Source organism: Macaca nemestrina, chromosome 10, assembly GCF_043159975.1.
Source record: "Macaca nemestrina isolate mMacNem1 chromosome 10, mMacNem.hap1, whole genome shotgun sequence".
In the NCBI taxonomy this organism is placed as follows: Eukaryota; Metazoa; Chordata; class Mammalia; order Primates; family Cercopithecidae; genus Macaca; species Macaca nemestrina.
The window spans coordinates 76,035,406-76,051,977 of NC_092134.1; the positions used below are offsets into that span (position 1 = coordinate 76,035,406).

A 16,572-nucleotide genomic window follows, 5' to 3' on the forward strand; every position below is an offset into this window, starting at 1 on the left:
AAAAAGAAAAAAAAAGGTCTGGATGCAGTGGCTCATACCTGTAGTCCCAGCACTTTGGAAGGTTGAGTTGGGAGGATCACTTGAATCCAGGAGTTAGAGAGACCAGCCTGGGCAACATAGGGAGACCCCATCTCTACAAAAGTAAAAAAAAAAAAAAAAAAAAAAATTAGCCAGGCATGGTGGTGCATGTGTATAGTCTTAGCTACTCAGGGGGCTGATGGGAGGATTGCTTGCGTCTGAGATGTTGAGGCTGCAGTGATTCATGATTATACCACTACACTCCAGCCTGGGCCTCAGAGCAAGACCCTGTGTGCCTCTCTATCTGTCTGTCTCTCTCTCTCTCTCTCTCTCTCTCTGTCTTTTTCTCTCTCTATATATATATGTGTGTACATTAAATTGCAATTCTCAGCCTCTTGCCCACCTAATTCTCACTTTCCTGTGAATAACATCAATAAGACATTTCACATTTTAGTTGTGATTTATGAAGTCGATACCATTTTTCTTCTCTCAGTAAGTTATATTGTTTAATTCTAGAACGCTATTTTCTTTATTAGAGAGATACATCTGAATTTTATCTTTTTGATGGGATTCATTTGCCCATTCTTTTTTTCTTTTTTTTTGAGACGGAGTCTTGCTCTGTTGCCCAGGCTGGAGTGCAGTGGTGCAATCTCGGCTCACTGCAACCTCCGCCTTCTGGATTCAAGAGATTCTCCTGCCTCAGCCTCCCGAGTAACTGGGATTACAGATGCGCGCCACCATGCCCAGCTAATTTTTGTATTTTTTTTTCTTTTTTTTTGAGATGGAGTCTTGCTCTGTCGCCCAGGCTGGAGTGCAGTGGCCGGATCTCAGCTCACTGCAAGCTCCGCCTCCTGGGTTTACGCCATTCTTCTGCCTCAGCCTCCCGAGTAGCTGGGACCAAAGACGCCCACCACCTCGCCCAGCTAGTTTTTTTTTTTTTTTTGTATTTTTTAGTAGAGATGGGGTTTCACCATGTTAGCCAGGATGGTCTCGATCTCCTGACCTCGTGATCCGCCCGTCTCGGCCTCCCAAAGTGCTGGGATTACAGGCTTGAGCCACCGCGCCCGGCCTAATTTTTGTATTTTTTAGTAGAGATGGGGTTTCACCATGTTAGCCAGGATGGTCTCGATCTCCTGACCTCGTGATCCGCCCGTCTCGGCCTCCCAAAGTGCTGGGATTACAGGCTTGAGCCACCGCGCCCGGCCTAATTTTTGTATTTTTTAGTAGAGACAGGGTTTCACCATCTTGGCCAGGCTGGTCTTGAACTCCTGACCTCGTGATCCACCTGCTTCGGCCTCCCAAAGTGCTGGGATTACAGGCGTGGGCCACCACGCCCGGCCGCATTTGCCCATTCTTTCTTATTTTTATGTTAATTTTTCTTTGAGAGGGAGTTTTACCCAAGTTGGAGTGCAATGACCCTATTTCAGCTCACTGCAACCTCTGCCTCCTGGGTTCAAGTGATTCTCCTGCCTCCGCCTCCCAAGTAACTGGGATTACAGGTGTGTGCCACCATGCTCGACTAATTTTTTGTATTTTTAGTAGAAATGGGGTTTCACCATGTTAGCCAGGCTGGTCTCAAACGCCTAACCTCAGGTGATCCTCCCACCTCTGCCTCCCAAAGTGCTGGGATTACAGGCGTGGGCCACTGTGCCCGGCCTGCCCATTCTTTCATTCTGCCCACCTCTCCAATTCCTTGAGCATTGCAGTGGATATTTAATTTTGAGAATACTAATTAGCTTCAGTAATTACACACCTTGAGGCATTTCAGGACATTTATAGCTTTGTAGTTTTGGTCTTGATATGTCGTCGTTTTTTGGCTTTTGTGTCTTTTTTTTTTTTTTTTAAAGAAAGCTTTGGGCCGGGCGCGGTGGCTCAAGCCTGTTATCCCAGCACTTTGGGAGGCCGAGACGGGCGGATCACAAGGTCAGGAGATCGAGACCATCCTGGCTAACACGGCGAAACCCCGTCTCTACTAAAAACACAAAAAATTAGCCGGGCAAGGTGGTGGCGCCTGTGGTCCCAGCTACTCGGGAGGCTGAGGCAGGAGAATGGCGGGAACCTGGGAGGCGGAGCTTGCAGTGAGCTGAGATCTGGCCACTGCACTCCAGCCTGGGCGACAGAGCGAGACTCCGTCTCAAAAAAAAAAAAAAAAAAAAAAAAAAAAAGAAAGCTTTGAATTCTGTTCAGGGAAGATTTGTGTTAATCCATCTAAGTGGAATTTAGGGCTATTAGAGGTTTATTTTGTCAGTGACCAAGAATATCATATTTGTATTTTGTTCATAGCATTTTGAGGTCACCGAGAGTTTTAAGATGATGTCTTTTGTTGTAGATGAGTTTCAGAATCAGACCAGTATGGAGGATGCAATCTTATTGTGTCTTTGAATAAGTACCCAGGCTAGTTTGGGGACTTGTGTAACACAGAAAGAACATCTACAACCTGCCCCCTTGTTGCCACACTTTAATTTGCAGTTAGGCCTCGCAGCATGTGTAGCTGAATTCTCTTTTACCAGCCATCATTCTGTCTACCTGCAAGGGTCTTTTGTGTAATATTAGTGTCATTTAAATCTGTTTCAGAATAGATTTGATTCTGAATCACTTACTTCTATAATATTTTAACCTTTAGTTGGGAAATGAACTTTCATCAGAAAGATAAAAATGGATTGATTAAGGAAATTTGAAAAACACAATATGTTTTTGAGAGTGTCATGGTGTATAGGATATAGTTCATAGACTTGGCTTTGAGTTTTTAGGAGTTAGTAGGATTGAATTATTCAAGACTCAAGAGAAACAGGAAGAAAGTTTTCGTTTTCCTACCTGCTTTTTTGGACTTCTTTCTGTTACATCCTATTATATTTGGAGCTTAAAACCAGAGCTTCAGTACAATTTAGTTAATTGAATTATGCTAGTAATTCTCTCTGGTGAGATTATGTATGGAGTTACTATTAGTATGCCTATGTAGACAGGTGAGGAAGATAAGTTGAAGAGATCAGAAATACCTTTATATTAAATATATACTCTAATATTCATTAATTTTATTTTTAAGGAAACTGTCCTAAAGTTAGAGGAAGCACTAAGTGAAGTAGCCATATGTAAATAATTTATTTTCTGGTCAGGCCAAGCTTGCTTACATATTATATTGTATATATTACATATATAGGCTTATATATTGATGTTGGAATATTAGATAAACACTTCATATTTGCTTTTTGTGGCCAATAGCTTACTTAACAAATACTCATTGTGTCAGAATTACCTGAGAGTAAGGGATATAGCAGTGAAGAAACAGAAAAAAATCCCTGCCCTTATTGAGTTTATCTTTTTTTTCATTTTCCAATTTTTTTTTTTTTTTTGAGACAGATTTTTCGCTCTTGTTGCCCAGGCTGGTGGAGTGCAATGGTGCGATCTTGGCTCACCACAACCTCCTCCTCCCGGGTTCAAGCTATTATTCTGCCTCAGCCTCCTGAGTAGCTGGGATTACAGGCATGCGTCACCACGCCAGGCTTATTTTGTATTTTTAGTAGAGACGGGGTTTGTCCATGTTGGTCAGGCTGGTCTCGAACTTCTGACCTCAGGTGATCTGCCCGCCTCGGCCTCCGAAAGTGCTGGGATTACAGGCATGAGCCACCGCGTCTGGTCTGATTTTCCAATTTTTTATTGTGTTAAAATCCACATAACAGAATTTGCCATCTTAACCATAACATAAAATTTACCATCTTAACAGAATTTACCCTCTTAACAGCTCAGTGGTATTAAATACATTTATGATGTCATGCAGCCATCACCACCAATCCTTCTCTATAATTATTTTCATTTTGTAAAACTGAGAAATTCTGTACTCATAAAACAATAATTCTCCATCCTCCTCTCCCCCTTCCCCCCAGCGCTGGCAACTATCATTCTACTTTCTTCTATGATTTTGAATATTCTAACTACCTCATATAAGTGGAATTATACAGAATTTGCCGTTTTGTGACTGGCTTTAGCATGTCGTCAAGGTTATCCATGTTGCAGCATATGTCAGAATTTCCTTTTTAAGGCTATTATTCTGTTGCATGTATATACCACATTTTGCTTATCCATTCGTTTGTTGATAAACACTTGCTTCTACCATGTAGCTATTGTGAATAATGCTGCTGTGAACATGGATGTACAAATATCTCTTTGAGACCCTATTTTCCATTCTTTTGAATATATACCCAGAGGTCGAATTGCTGAATCAGAACTTACACTTTAGTGAGAAGAATGAAAAATAGGCTGGGTGCAGTGGCCTGTAATCACAGCACTTTGGGAGGCCAAAGCAGAAAGATGTCTTGAGTCCAGGAGTTTGAGACCAGCCTGGGCAACATGGCAAAACCGTGTCTCTACAAAATACAAAAAATATTAGCCAGTCGTGGTGGCACATGCCTATAGTCTCAGCTACTAGGGAGGCTGAGATGGGAGGATCACTTGAGCCTGGGGTTAAGGCTGCAGTGAGTCTTGAGTGCACCATTGCATACCAGCCTGGACAACAGAGCAAGACTCTGTCTCAAAAAAAGAAAAAAAAGGAAAAATAATACCATCAGACAGACCAACATGGAATCCATGAAAGCAAATCCTTAAAATGAGACCCACAGACAGCTCTCTTAATTATAGTTTATCTGAAATTGGCTCTACTTTTTTGTCCTTTCATGTCCCCTTTTTGCCCATGATAGGAAACAGAGTGATGACAGAGCATGTAATAATAGTTTTCTTTTGTTACATGTTTGCTGTGGGCCAGACACCCTGCAAAATTACTTTGAAAATTATATAATCACATTAATAACCTATGACAGGTGTTTTTTGTTGTTGTTGTTGAGACAGTGTCTTGCTCTGTTAGCCAGGCTGGAGTGCAGTGGCATGATCTCAGCTCACTGCAACCTCCACCTCCTGGGTTCAAGAGATTCTCTTGCTTCAGCCTCCCTTCAGCCTCCCGAGTAGCTGGGATTACAGGCAGGCACCACCACACCTGGCTAATTTTTGTATTTTTAGTGGAGATGGGGTTTTACCATGTTGGTCAGGCTGGTCTCGAACTCCTGACCTCAAGCAATCTACCCACCTCGGCCTCCCAGACGTCTGGGATTACAGGTGTGAGCCACTGAACCCAGCCAAAAGGTTTCAGCTTGCTTATTTTACGGTGAGATAAAGAGAGGCTTAGAGAGGTGATTACTTATCTAGGATCACAAAGACTGGTATGTGATAGTGCTAGGTAGGCATGGTCCTAATGTTATCAAGCAAAAGGGGCTTGCTGCCCACTATAAGACAATACTATGACACTGAGTTTTTGAGAAAAGAAAAGCTTGTGTTGCCAGTTTGACTCACAGGAGTCAAGCTCAAATCTGTCTCCTGGTGCAGTAATTTTATTTGTACAGGTTTAGCAGGTAGATTCTGAGATTACTAGGTGATTGGTGGAAGGAAAGGGGAGGTCTGGAAAGTCCTTGGCAGTACCCAGTTTTCTCTTCATGACTCATGGGTCCCATGTTCAAATTTGGGAGGAGTTAATATGAAGCATGTGGTGGCAGTTCAGGCTATGTGAAGCTCCTTCAGTGTGAACTCTAGTTGGCTATATTGGTTGCAACTGATTTCAGCCAGTTTTGTTATCTTACAAGCAGAGGGAGTTTCAGTGTTTCAGAAAGTTGTTTCTTTTCTTATCTACTAGCTTGCAAACTCAAGAATTTCTGTTAGTTACTGGTTTAACTTTTTGGGGCATGGTTTTACTAACAACTTCAGTCCCTGGGCAACGGCATGAATGGAAGCCCACATTCCATATTTTTAATTTTTTTTTTTTTTTTTCTGAGACCGAGTCTCATTCTTTTGCCCAGGCTGGAGTGCAGTGGCGTCATCTCGGCTCATTGCAATATCCATCTCCTGAGTTCAAGTGATTCTTCTGTCTCAGCCTCCCAAGTAGCTGGGATTACAGGCACTTGCCACCATGCCTGGCTAATTTTTGTATTTTTTAGTAGAGATGAGGCTTCGTCGTGTTGGCTAGGCTGGTCTCGAACTCCTGACCTCAGGTGATCCGCCTGCCTCAGCCTCCCAAAGTGTTGGGATTATAGGTGTGAGCCACTGCCCCCATCCCCATATTTCTAAATATTTAGTAGTTATAAATAAAGATTTTTGTAAAAGGAACCTAATAATTTTATTTCACTACAGCCTTGAACTTCTGGCTTCAAGTGAACCTCCTGCCTCAGCTTCCTGAGTAGCTGGGACCACAGGCATGTGCCACCTCACCCGGTAAATCAAAAAAAAAAAAAAAAAAAAACTGTTAGAACTTTGAGGGGAAATTATTTTTCTGAGACAGAATAGGATAGTTCAGGGATATCCTACAAGCCTAGTCTCCATCTGTACCCTTCCCGTTGTTTGTCCCTTGCCCGCCATTCAGACAATGGAACATGTATAACAGAAGGTTATTGTCCATGGAAGGACAAAGTTTGAGATGAGAAGAAATCCACTGAAGGCCCTGATTTGGGTTTGGGGCTGCTTAGGCAGGAAAACCTGGGATCTGGAGCATAGCTGAGAGTAGTGGAGTGAGGGTCTTCAGGTAGGTATGTCCTCTGGTCCCATGGACATCTTGCCCTGAGGGCATGGGCAAGTCAGAGGAGGGTCATAGTGGTTCTATCTTCAGTGAAGGACCCAGAATAGGTCCAAGACCAAGAGTGCCAGAACTCAAAACTGGGCCCATTTGACCATGCTGTCTGTTGTTAATAGTAAGAAAGCCTGGGTTTACAGAATGAGATGATGGCTTACTCTGTATGGTTAGTGGAGAGGGGATAGAAAGCAGCTGATATGGCCAGGCGTGGTGGCTCACGCCTGTAATCTTAGCACTTTGGGAGGCCGAGGTGGGTGGATCACAAGGTCAGGAGATCGAGACCATTCTGGCCAACATGGTGAAACCCCGACTCTACTAAAAATACAGAAAAATTAGCTGGGCGTGGTGGTGTGTGCCTATAATCCCAGCTACTCGGGAGGCTGAGGTGGGAGAATCGCTTGAACCAGGGAGTCAGAGGTGGTAGTGAGCCAAGATTGCGCCACTGCACTCCAGCCTGGCGACCGAGGAAGACTCCATCTCAAAAAAAAAAAAAAAAGAAAAGAAAAAAGAAAGCAGCTGATCTGACCTGGAGAAGTGCTTTAAGTGGACCATATTTTGAAAGAACCAGCCTGTTTCTCCTTTGAAGATACAGTTTAGTATTTACTCATAGAATCTAGAGAATTTAAGAATTGAAAAAACGCTGCTGCTTCTAAGTGCATTCTGTTCTGGTGTTTGTGCCCTTTAAGTTGAATGGCACAGCTATGAAGAGATACAGTCATTTTTTTCCTCTAAAAATAGGTGAGGCAGGAGCATATTGATCTATATGTTGGTTTGCAGTTTATACTGAACAAGAATTTTTTTCAGTACCATTTGTTTGCTTACTTAAGATAAAGTAATGTATAAAAGGATCAGATTATGGTTTTATATTCTATATTATACTTTTACAGGGAGATTAGACATAAAAATTATCTTATATTGTCCTAAAATTTCCAGTTGTCTGAAATGAGTTGAGGTGTATATGAAAAGAGGTGTATATTTTTATTTATTTTTAATTTTTGAGAGGTGTATATTTTAATGGCTGCAGAGAAATGCAGTTTTGGATGCAGAGTATTATTTCTTTGGACTATATCTGGTCTGGTCTTTTTTTTTTTTTTTTGAGATGGAGTTTTTTTGTTGTTGTTGTTGAGACGGAGTCTCGCTCTGTCGCCCGGGCTGGAGTGCAGTGGCCGGATCTCAGCTCACTGCAAGCTCCGCCTCCCGGGTTTACGCCATTCTCCTGCCTCAGCCTCCCGTGTAGCTGGGACTACAGGCGCCCGCCACCTCGCCCGGCTAATTTTTTTTTTTTTTTTTTTTTTTTTTTTTTTTTTTGAGACGGAGTCTCGCTCTGCCGCCCAGGCTGGAGTGCAGTGGCCGGATCTCAGCTCACTGCAAGCTCCGCCTCCCAGGTTGACGCCATTCTCCTGCCTCAGCCTCCCCAGTAGCTGGGACTACAGGCGCCCGCCACCTCGCCCGGCTAGTTTTTTTGTATTTTTTAGTAGAGACGGGGTTTCACCATGTTAGCCAGGATGGTCTCGATCTCCCGACCTCGTGATCCGCCCGTCTCGGCCTCCCAAAGTGCTGGGATTACAGGCTTGAGCCACCGCGCCCGGCAATTTTTTGTTTTTTTAGTTGAGACGGGGTTTCACCGTGTTAGCCAGGATGGTCTCGATCTCCTGACCTCGTGATCCGCCCGTCTCGGCCTCCCAAAGTGCTGGGATTACAGGCTTGAGCCACCGCGCCCGGCCGAGATGGAGTTTTGTTCTTGTTGCCCAGGCTAGAGTGCAATGGCATGATCTTGACTCACTGCAACCTCCACTTCCTGGGTTCAAGTGATTCTCCTGCCTTAGCCTTCCAAGTAGCTGGGATTACAAATAGGCATGTGCCACCACACCTGGCTAAGTTTGTATTTTTAGTAGAGACAGGATGTCTTCATGTTGTTCAGGCTGGTCTCAAACTCCCCTCCTCAGGTGATCTGCCCGCCTCAGCCTCCCAAAGTGCTGGGATTACAGGCGTGAACCACCATACCCAGCCTCTATTCTTACTACTTTTTTTAGAGACAGAGTCTTGCTTTGTCACCCAGGTTGAAGTGCAGCAGCACAGTCGTAGCTTACTGCAGCCTCAAACTCCTTGGCTCAAGTGATTCTCTCACCTCAGCCTCCCAAGTAGCTAGGACTACAGGCACATGCCACCATGTCCGGCTAATTTTTTGTAGAGATGGGAGTCTCACTACATTGCCCAGGCTATGGGCAATCTCCTGGCCTCAAGTGATCCTCCCACGCTGGCCTCCCGCCAAAGTGCTGGGATTACAGGCACAAGCCACCATGCTTGGCCAGAGCTGGAGTTTAATTTAAATCTGGGAAGACCATAATCATGGATTTTGTTTGGTTTTCAAGCTACCCTTTTTATTGATTGGTGAGACTCTTGCATTCGCGTGTGTTGAGTTGTAGGATCTATTAGAGGTGGAAAAAGGAATAGCAAAATCTTGAATGCTATCTCAGTACTAGAGGCATAATTAGGAAAAGTCTAAATTGATATTAGCTATAATTTGGTGGTGTGGAAAATCGAGTTTTAATCCCTTCTTATTTTTTAAAAAATATACTTCCTATGTGATTTAGATTTGCTTTCTCTATCATAACTGCTCTTTCCAAATAGTACCGTTGTTTATTAGCTCTCTTGTTAATCAGATTTGCCAAATTCCTGAAAAATACTTGGTTTTTGAGAAAGTACATTAGAGTTTGGTATTTGGTTTGTGTGACAATTTCAGCAGCACCCTTTATTGCAAAGAACTTGGGAATTTGTTGACAGAAATCCATTTTCTCTATGACTCCTGATTCCCCCCAACACCCCCGCCCCAAGGCTTTCTAGCCTGTGTTCTATTTTTAAATCCTGCTGCTGTGCTCTGTATTGCGGCAGTTCTTTTCCTGAATTATTTATCATTGTTGGGAGCTGAATGGAGCAGTAATGTTTTTTTACCACTGCTCATTAGGACCCACGTGTCTGTCTTCAACTTGGATGACATATCTGGTTCATGTTAAATCCCACTGGCCCATCCTGGGAAGGCTTTGAGATAGTATAAGAACAGGCCACAATTGGCTGGGCGCAGTGGCTCACGCTTGTAATCCCAGCACTTTGAGAGTCCAAGGCGGGTGGATCACCTGAGGTTGGGAGTTTGAGACCAGCCTGACCAATGTGGATAAACCTCATCTCCACTAAAAATAAAAAATTAGCAGCCGGGCGCGGTGGCTCAAGCCTGTAATCCCAGCACTTTGGGAGGCCGAGACGGGCGGATCACGAGGTCAGGAGATCGAGACCATCCTGGCTAACACGGTGAAACCCCATCTCTACTTAAAAATACAAAAAAAAAAAACTAGCCGGGCGAGGTGGCGGGCGCCTGTAGTCCCGGCTACTCGGGAGGCTGAGGCAGGAGAATGGCGTGAACCCGGGAGGCGGAGCTTGCAGTGAGCTTAGATCCGGCCACAGCACTCCAGCCTGGGTGACAGAGCGAGACTCCGTCTCAAAAAAAATAAAAATAAATAAAAATAAAAATTAGCTAGGTGTGGTGGTACATACCTGTAATCCCAGCTACTCGGGAGGCTGAGGCAGGAGAATCGCTTGAACCCGGGAGGCGGAGGTTATAGTGAGCCGAGTTCGCGCCATTGCACTCCAGTCTGGGCAACAAGAGTGAAACTCCATCTCAAAATTAAAAAAAAAAAAGAAAAAAAACAGGACAATCTATGGTATGTTGTAAAAGCATTCAGACTTTTGGATTACTGTTATTTTGTTTCAGCAGCAGTGGGACAGAGAGAAGCTATGCCATGTTCTTCCCTTAGACTATGCTCAAAGATATTATGTTATACTGGCTTTTCTAATTATGTTTACCTTTTGTTTTTATAGTTGTTGCATTGATGTTACTCATTTAGGAAAGGTGAAAGAGAAATCTCTATGAGAAGCACAATGTTAAATCAAGATTCATTTTAGTTATAAATGTGACGTGAATATTTGGAGATACCTTGAAATTCTCTGTTTTGGGGATTTGGGTTGTGGGGGATTGGCTTGTTTTGTTTGAGAGTATTTCTTCTCATTGTCTGTCTTCTCATCTTGTTACAGACTGTAGGCTTGGAAGAAGAACGACAAAACCTATGAGCAAGGCAGTTATTTTGAATGATATTTCTTCCCTTTTCTGTCTTGCAGGACATCAGAACTGATGTTTCTCTTTTGTTTTCATTCTGTTTTTTTCTGCATCCCGTCTTTCATGAAAATATTTTTCTCTCCCTTGATATCATTGCTTTTTTTCTTTTTGATATATGAATACACAGCTACTTCGGTGTTCTTTACTTCTTTAAACAGTTAACCCTTTTATGTTACTGTAGGCAGAAAAAGGGTAGCGGTTAATCAATTAGGCACTGAAGAGGGTAAAACTTTGTTTGCCTGCCTTACTTTGTTGGCTGTCTCTGAGTTTGTGTGTGTGTATCTTTAAAAAAAAAAACAAAAAAAAAGGTGGCTGGGCGCGGTGGCTCATGCCTGTAATCCCAGCACTTTGGGAGACCGAGACGGGGGGGATCACGAGATCAGGAGATTGAGAGCATCCTGGCTATCACGGTGAAACCCCGTCTCTACTAAAATACAAAAAAAATTAGCCGGGCGTGGTGGCGGGGGCCTGTAGTCCCAGCTACTCAGGAGGCTGAGGCAGGAGAATGGCATGAACCCGGGAGGCGGAGCTTGCAGTGAGCCGAGATCGCGCTACTGCACTCCAGCCTGGGCGACAGAGCGAGACTCCATCTCAAAAAAAAAAAAAAAAAAAAAAAAAAGTAATGGTATATATTTGGTTCCCATTCTTGGAGTAATGATGAAATATTTTTATATTTTGAACCAGAACAAATTTTAGTCTTCTGTTGCTGCTTTCTAGTTCTACTGGCCCAGAAAATGGCATATCACTGCTCAGTGATTTATTATCATTCCATTCATTTCCCTGTAACAGTGGCTCTCAGTTGCATAAATCCCATATTTCTCAGCAGCTTGTATCATCTTTGCTCACTGACTGTTGTCCTGACATTAGCCTGTTTCTTTGAACTGTATCAACCAAGTCAAACTAGACTAAATTTAACTATTTTTCCCTTGTGCTTTTGCTCCCTTCTTAGTTATCTTGCCCTCTGTATTAGTCCATCTTCACACTGCTATAAACATATATCTGAGACTGGGTAATTTATCAAAGAAAGAGGTTTATTTTATTTTATTTTTCTTTTGAGATGGAGTTTCACTCTTGTTGTCCAGGCTGGAGTGCAGTGGCGTGATCTTGGCTCTCCTTAACCTCCACCTCCCGGGTTCAAGCTATTCTCCTGCCTCAGCCTTCCAAATAGCTGGGATTACAGGCATGCACCACCATGCCTGACTAATTTTGTATTTTTAGTAGAGATGGGGTTTTTCCATGTTGGTTAGGCTGGTCTCAAACTCCCGACCTCAGGTGATCTGCCTTTCTTGGCCTCCCAAAGTCCTGTGATTACAGGCGTGAGCCACCGTGCCCAGTGAGGTTTAATTGGCTCACAGGAAATTCCGCATGCCTGGGGAGGCCTCAGGAAACATACTGTCATGGCGGAAGGGGAAGCAGGCATGTATGTCTTCGCGAGTGCAAGCAGGGGAAATGCCAGACACTTATGTAATAAAACCATCAGATCTTGTGAGAACTCACTCACTAGCATGAGAACAGCAGGGGGGGAACCACCCCCATGATCCAATAAGCCTCCCTCCCTCACACATGTGGGGATTATAATTCAAGATGAGATTTGGGTGGGGACACAGAGCCAAACCATAGCACCCTCTCTTTGCTATTACTCCTTGAAAAAGCCAGTTGAAAATTACATTTTTTAGGAAACTTTCTAAGATTTAGGCTATCAAATTCTTACTAATTTATATGTACTATTTTATATTGTATTTATTTAACCTGTTTTGAAGGTGCTTATAATTTAAAACATAGTCCCTGCACTCAAAGAGTTATCTTGGGAGAAAATAAGAAATTAATTGACTACTTCTTCTTGTATTACTTTGAATTTCTGTTGCTTTTAAATTTCATATATGTATTTTTAAATTCCAGATTTCAATGGTAAGGGCAGGAGCAAAGATCTTGTTTCCTGTGAAATCTTACGAACTGTTCCTACTGCCCTCATCCATCTTACCATGGGGCAGACCTGTTGGCTGATAGGGTAACAGTGTGGGAAAGAGGGATCTTAGGTGTTGGGGATTTTCTGTTTTGTGCCTTTTCGAATGGTAAAAATTCTAAGTATTTATAGTCTTACTTGAAATTATATTTTGGAGACTAAAATGACACAGACTACAAATTGAATGTACAAAAAAAGACATGCTAGATTTCTGAAATAGCCATCCAAGTTTTCGCTGCATAACAAAGTTAGTGCTTACTTATTACTGGCATGCTAGAACGGTGGCTTACTTGAGCTAAAGTCTGTCCCTGATGGCCTGATGATGTAGTTTTACACTCTCAATAAAATTGAGTTCGCATCAATTTATGATGAAAGTCTTTTAGGTGACTTTCAGAACCAGAATCACATATTATCTGCAGAGCTGTTAACCTCATTTTCCAAATTCTCATGACACTTTGCACAAGAGTTATGTTTGCCCCAGAGATCTTAATTCAGAACTAGGGTCCTTCAGCTTTTAAGAGGTGGAGCTACATTTGATATTCCTGACACTTGAGATCATTTGATGGTGTTAAGATGCTGGGGTAGGGGTAGGAAGTGGGAAATGGGAGAGTGGGGGTAGATGACAAGAAAGTTCTTGAGTAGAGGCTAGGAGGAAAACTACCTGAGGTTACTTATTTGCCTAATCCTTCTGTATTAGAATTAGGAGATTGTAAATTAGTCTCTAGATCACTTGTGTTGCTTTCTTAGTCCCGCCCTAGCCATGACAGACAAATTGTCAGCCCTGGCCCTGCTGACTGTGTGCAAAGTTAGAGAACAGTCCCCAAATCCACCCCCCACTTCTGGCAGCAACTGCAGAGTTTCTGGGGGCGGGGGGTTCCGCAAGATCACCCTCGGGTTCCATAGTTTGCTAGAACGACTCACAGAACTCACTAAACCTATTATACTCACAGTGAAGGGAGACAGATTAAAATCAGCCAAGAGAAGAGATACATGGGCAGAGTCCAGGAGGGTTTCAGATGCTGAGCTTCCGGTTTTCCTTTCCCAGTGAAGTCATGGATAGTGTAACTCCTCCTGTCAGTGTTGTGTGGTAATACACATGGAGTATTGCCAACCAAGGAGGCTACGTAAGCCTTGATGTCCTGAATTTTTACTGGGGCTCCATCACATAGATATAATTGGCAAAGTGGCTGACCTCAGTCTCCAGCCCTTCCTGAGGTTGAGTTGATAGTATGTAACATAAAGTCCCTACCATAAATCGTATTGGTAGACTTACTGTCATGGCTTAAGTCTCCTAATAAATCATTATCAAGAGGATATTCAAAGAGTTTAACATTACTTCCTAAGAGCTAAGGGCAAATGCCAGACCTCTCTTTGGGCAAGGTTAAATTCTTTACTACATACCGTGCTAGTTGAAGTGTTAGGCCTAACTAACAGGAAGGGGAAGGGAACTAGTTTAGAGTTTTTTGAACTAAGAAAATGTATTTTCTGCTTAAAAAGTTAAGCAGAAAATATATATATATATAAAAATATGTGTATATATATGTGTGTGTATATATATAATATATAATATATATATACACACATGGAATTTTTTTTTTTTAAAGTAGATCCAAGTTGATAGAGTGCTTATAGGCACCTGAGAGATGCAAACTCAGATCATCCCTGGTGGAATATACCTCAACCCTGGCTTCAAATAATTCTTAAAGATAGATTACCAACATATGTGAGCTTATAATAGTAACCAAAAAATGAAAAAAAATAACAAAAGAAACAAGGTTCTGTGAACCAGCATCAATAGAAACAACTGAAACAGACCCAGAGAAACTTTAGGTGTTGGAATTATTGAATATAGAACATAAATATATTTAATGAAATAGAACAGTGAATAAAGACCAAGAATAAGAAATGAGAGAATAAAGCAAGACTGGTTGGTTTGTAAAATAAGCAATTAAATTATTTTAGAAATAAAAAATAATGATTGAAAGAGACTCAGTGGAAGGGAACTTACAGTTCTGGTAATAGCTGTGTACAGGAAGCTGATATATGCTGCTGCCTTAAGTGAATAATTGGACAAAGTATATGAAAAAATGTTTTCAGATGTTGGACAAAGAGTAGCACAGAACAGTAATTCCTGAGAGAAAAGAAAGAAGTTTGAGCACTATGATTGTCCGCCTTTCAGCCTGAAGAAAGTTTCTGTGTTGAAACTAGGGTCGGGAGGGATACACATACAGAGCTGGCAATCTTGAATTGAGGAGACAGAGGTAGGAATCAAGAAGCCAAGGCACCTGGGATTGTGGGGCAGAATATTTAAGAGGCGAGAGCTTCTTTTTTTTTTTTTTTTGAAATGGAGTCTTGCTCTGTCACCCAGGCTGGAGTGCAGTGGCCGGATCTCAGCTCACTGCAAGCTCCTCCTCTCGGGTTCACGCCATTCTCCTGCCTCAGCCTCCCGAGTAGCTGGGACTACAGGCACCCGCCACTTCGCCCGGCTAGTTTTTTGTATTTTTTAGTAGAGACGGGGTTTCACCGTATTAGCCAGGATGGTCTCGATCTCCTGACCTCATGATCTGCCCGTCTCGGCCTCCCAAAGTGCTGGGATTACAGGCTTGAGCCACCGCGCCCGGCCCAGGTGAGAGCTTCTTAAGAAAAAGAGAGCTCTGGAAATTTGCAGAGGGTTCCCCTAAACGTACACTGTACAATACAGTAGCCACTAGCTACATGTGGATATTTAAATAAAAATTGAGTTCCTCAGTTACACTAACTACAATTCAAGTACTTAATAGCCAGTTTCATCATCACAGAAAGTTCTATTGAACTTTCCTGTCATAGATGCTTTAGCTGAGTACTAATCAGTTCACTGGTGTGAGGAAACTACTCAAGGTCAGAGAAAGACTTCTGGAAAGGATTAGTTAGAACAGTCAAGGAATAAAGGGCCATGAGTATTTTTTATTTCTACTAACCAGAGTAGAAACACCTAACACCTGGGATATTGAGTCGCGTCCTTAGAAGGGTATTGCCTCAGTAGTGATACTAGATTAGCTCCAATGTAAAGGCTGTCAAAAACTAGCCTAATAAAGCATAAAAACAAGCCTCAGAAGGATCAAACTATTTCTAAGTCATTGAGTCTCAAAACAAAGCCAAGGACAGGCGTGGTGGCTCACGCCTATAATGCCAGCACTTTGGGAGGCCAAGGCGGGCGGATCATGAGGTCAGGAGATAGAGACCATCTTGGCTAACACGGTGAAACCCCGTCTCTACTAAAAATACAAAAAAATTAGCTGGGCATGGTGGCAGGCACCCGTAGTCCCAGCTACTCTGGAGGCTGACGCAGCAGAATGGCATGAACCCAGGAAGCAGAGCTGGCAGTGAGCCGAGATCATGCCACTACACTGCAGCCTGGGCGACAGAGCTAGACTCTGTCTCAGACAAAACAAAACAAAACAAAACAATAACAACAAAAAAGCCCCAAATTAGTTAAAGGAATATTTTAAAACTAGAAACCAACAGTGTAAAATTTACATTTGGCATCTGGTCACAAATTATCAGGCATACAAAGAATTAGAGAACACAGTCCATAATGAGGACAAAAACAGTCAATAGAAATAGACCCAGAAATGATTCAGAAAATGCATGTTAAGTAGAGACATGGAAAATATAAAAATGACCAAAATCTAACTTTTAAAAATGAAAACTGCTGTGTCTGAGATGAGAAATATAGTGCCCAGGATTTATAGCAGATAGGCACAGCAGAAGAAAAAATTAGTGAACTTGAAGACATAGCAAATGAAACTTACTCAAAATGTAACATGGAAAAAAAGACTG

The 16,572-nt window shown here is 42.6% G+C and overlaps 1 protein-coding gene across 27 annotated transcripts in view; it reads left to right on the plus strand.

Moving 5' to 3' along the window:
* The window catches only part of LOC105474113 (R3H domain containing 2), a 183,781-nt gene that overhangs the window by 45,323 nt on the left and 121,886 nt on the right, over nt 1-16,572 (plus strand). For 3 of the 27 annotated variants that reach the window (XM_071071565.1, XM_071071566.1, XM_071071567.1), the window contains exon 3: nt 6,187-6,267. The exons of the other annotated variants lie outside the window; for them this stretch is intronic. The gene's annotated coding sequence lies outside the window, so the exon portion shown is untranslated. The remainder of the gene's footprint in view (nt 1-6,186; nt 6,268-16,572) is intronic. 27 annotated transcript variants of the gene reach the window in all.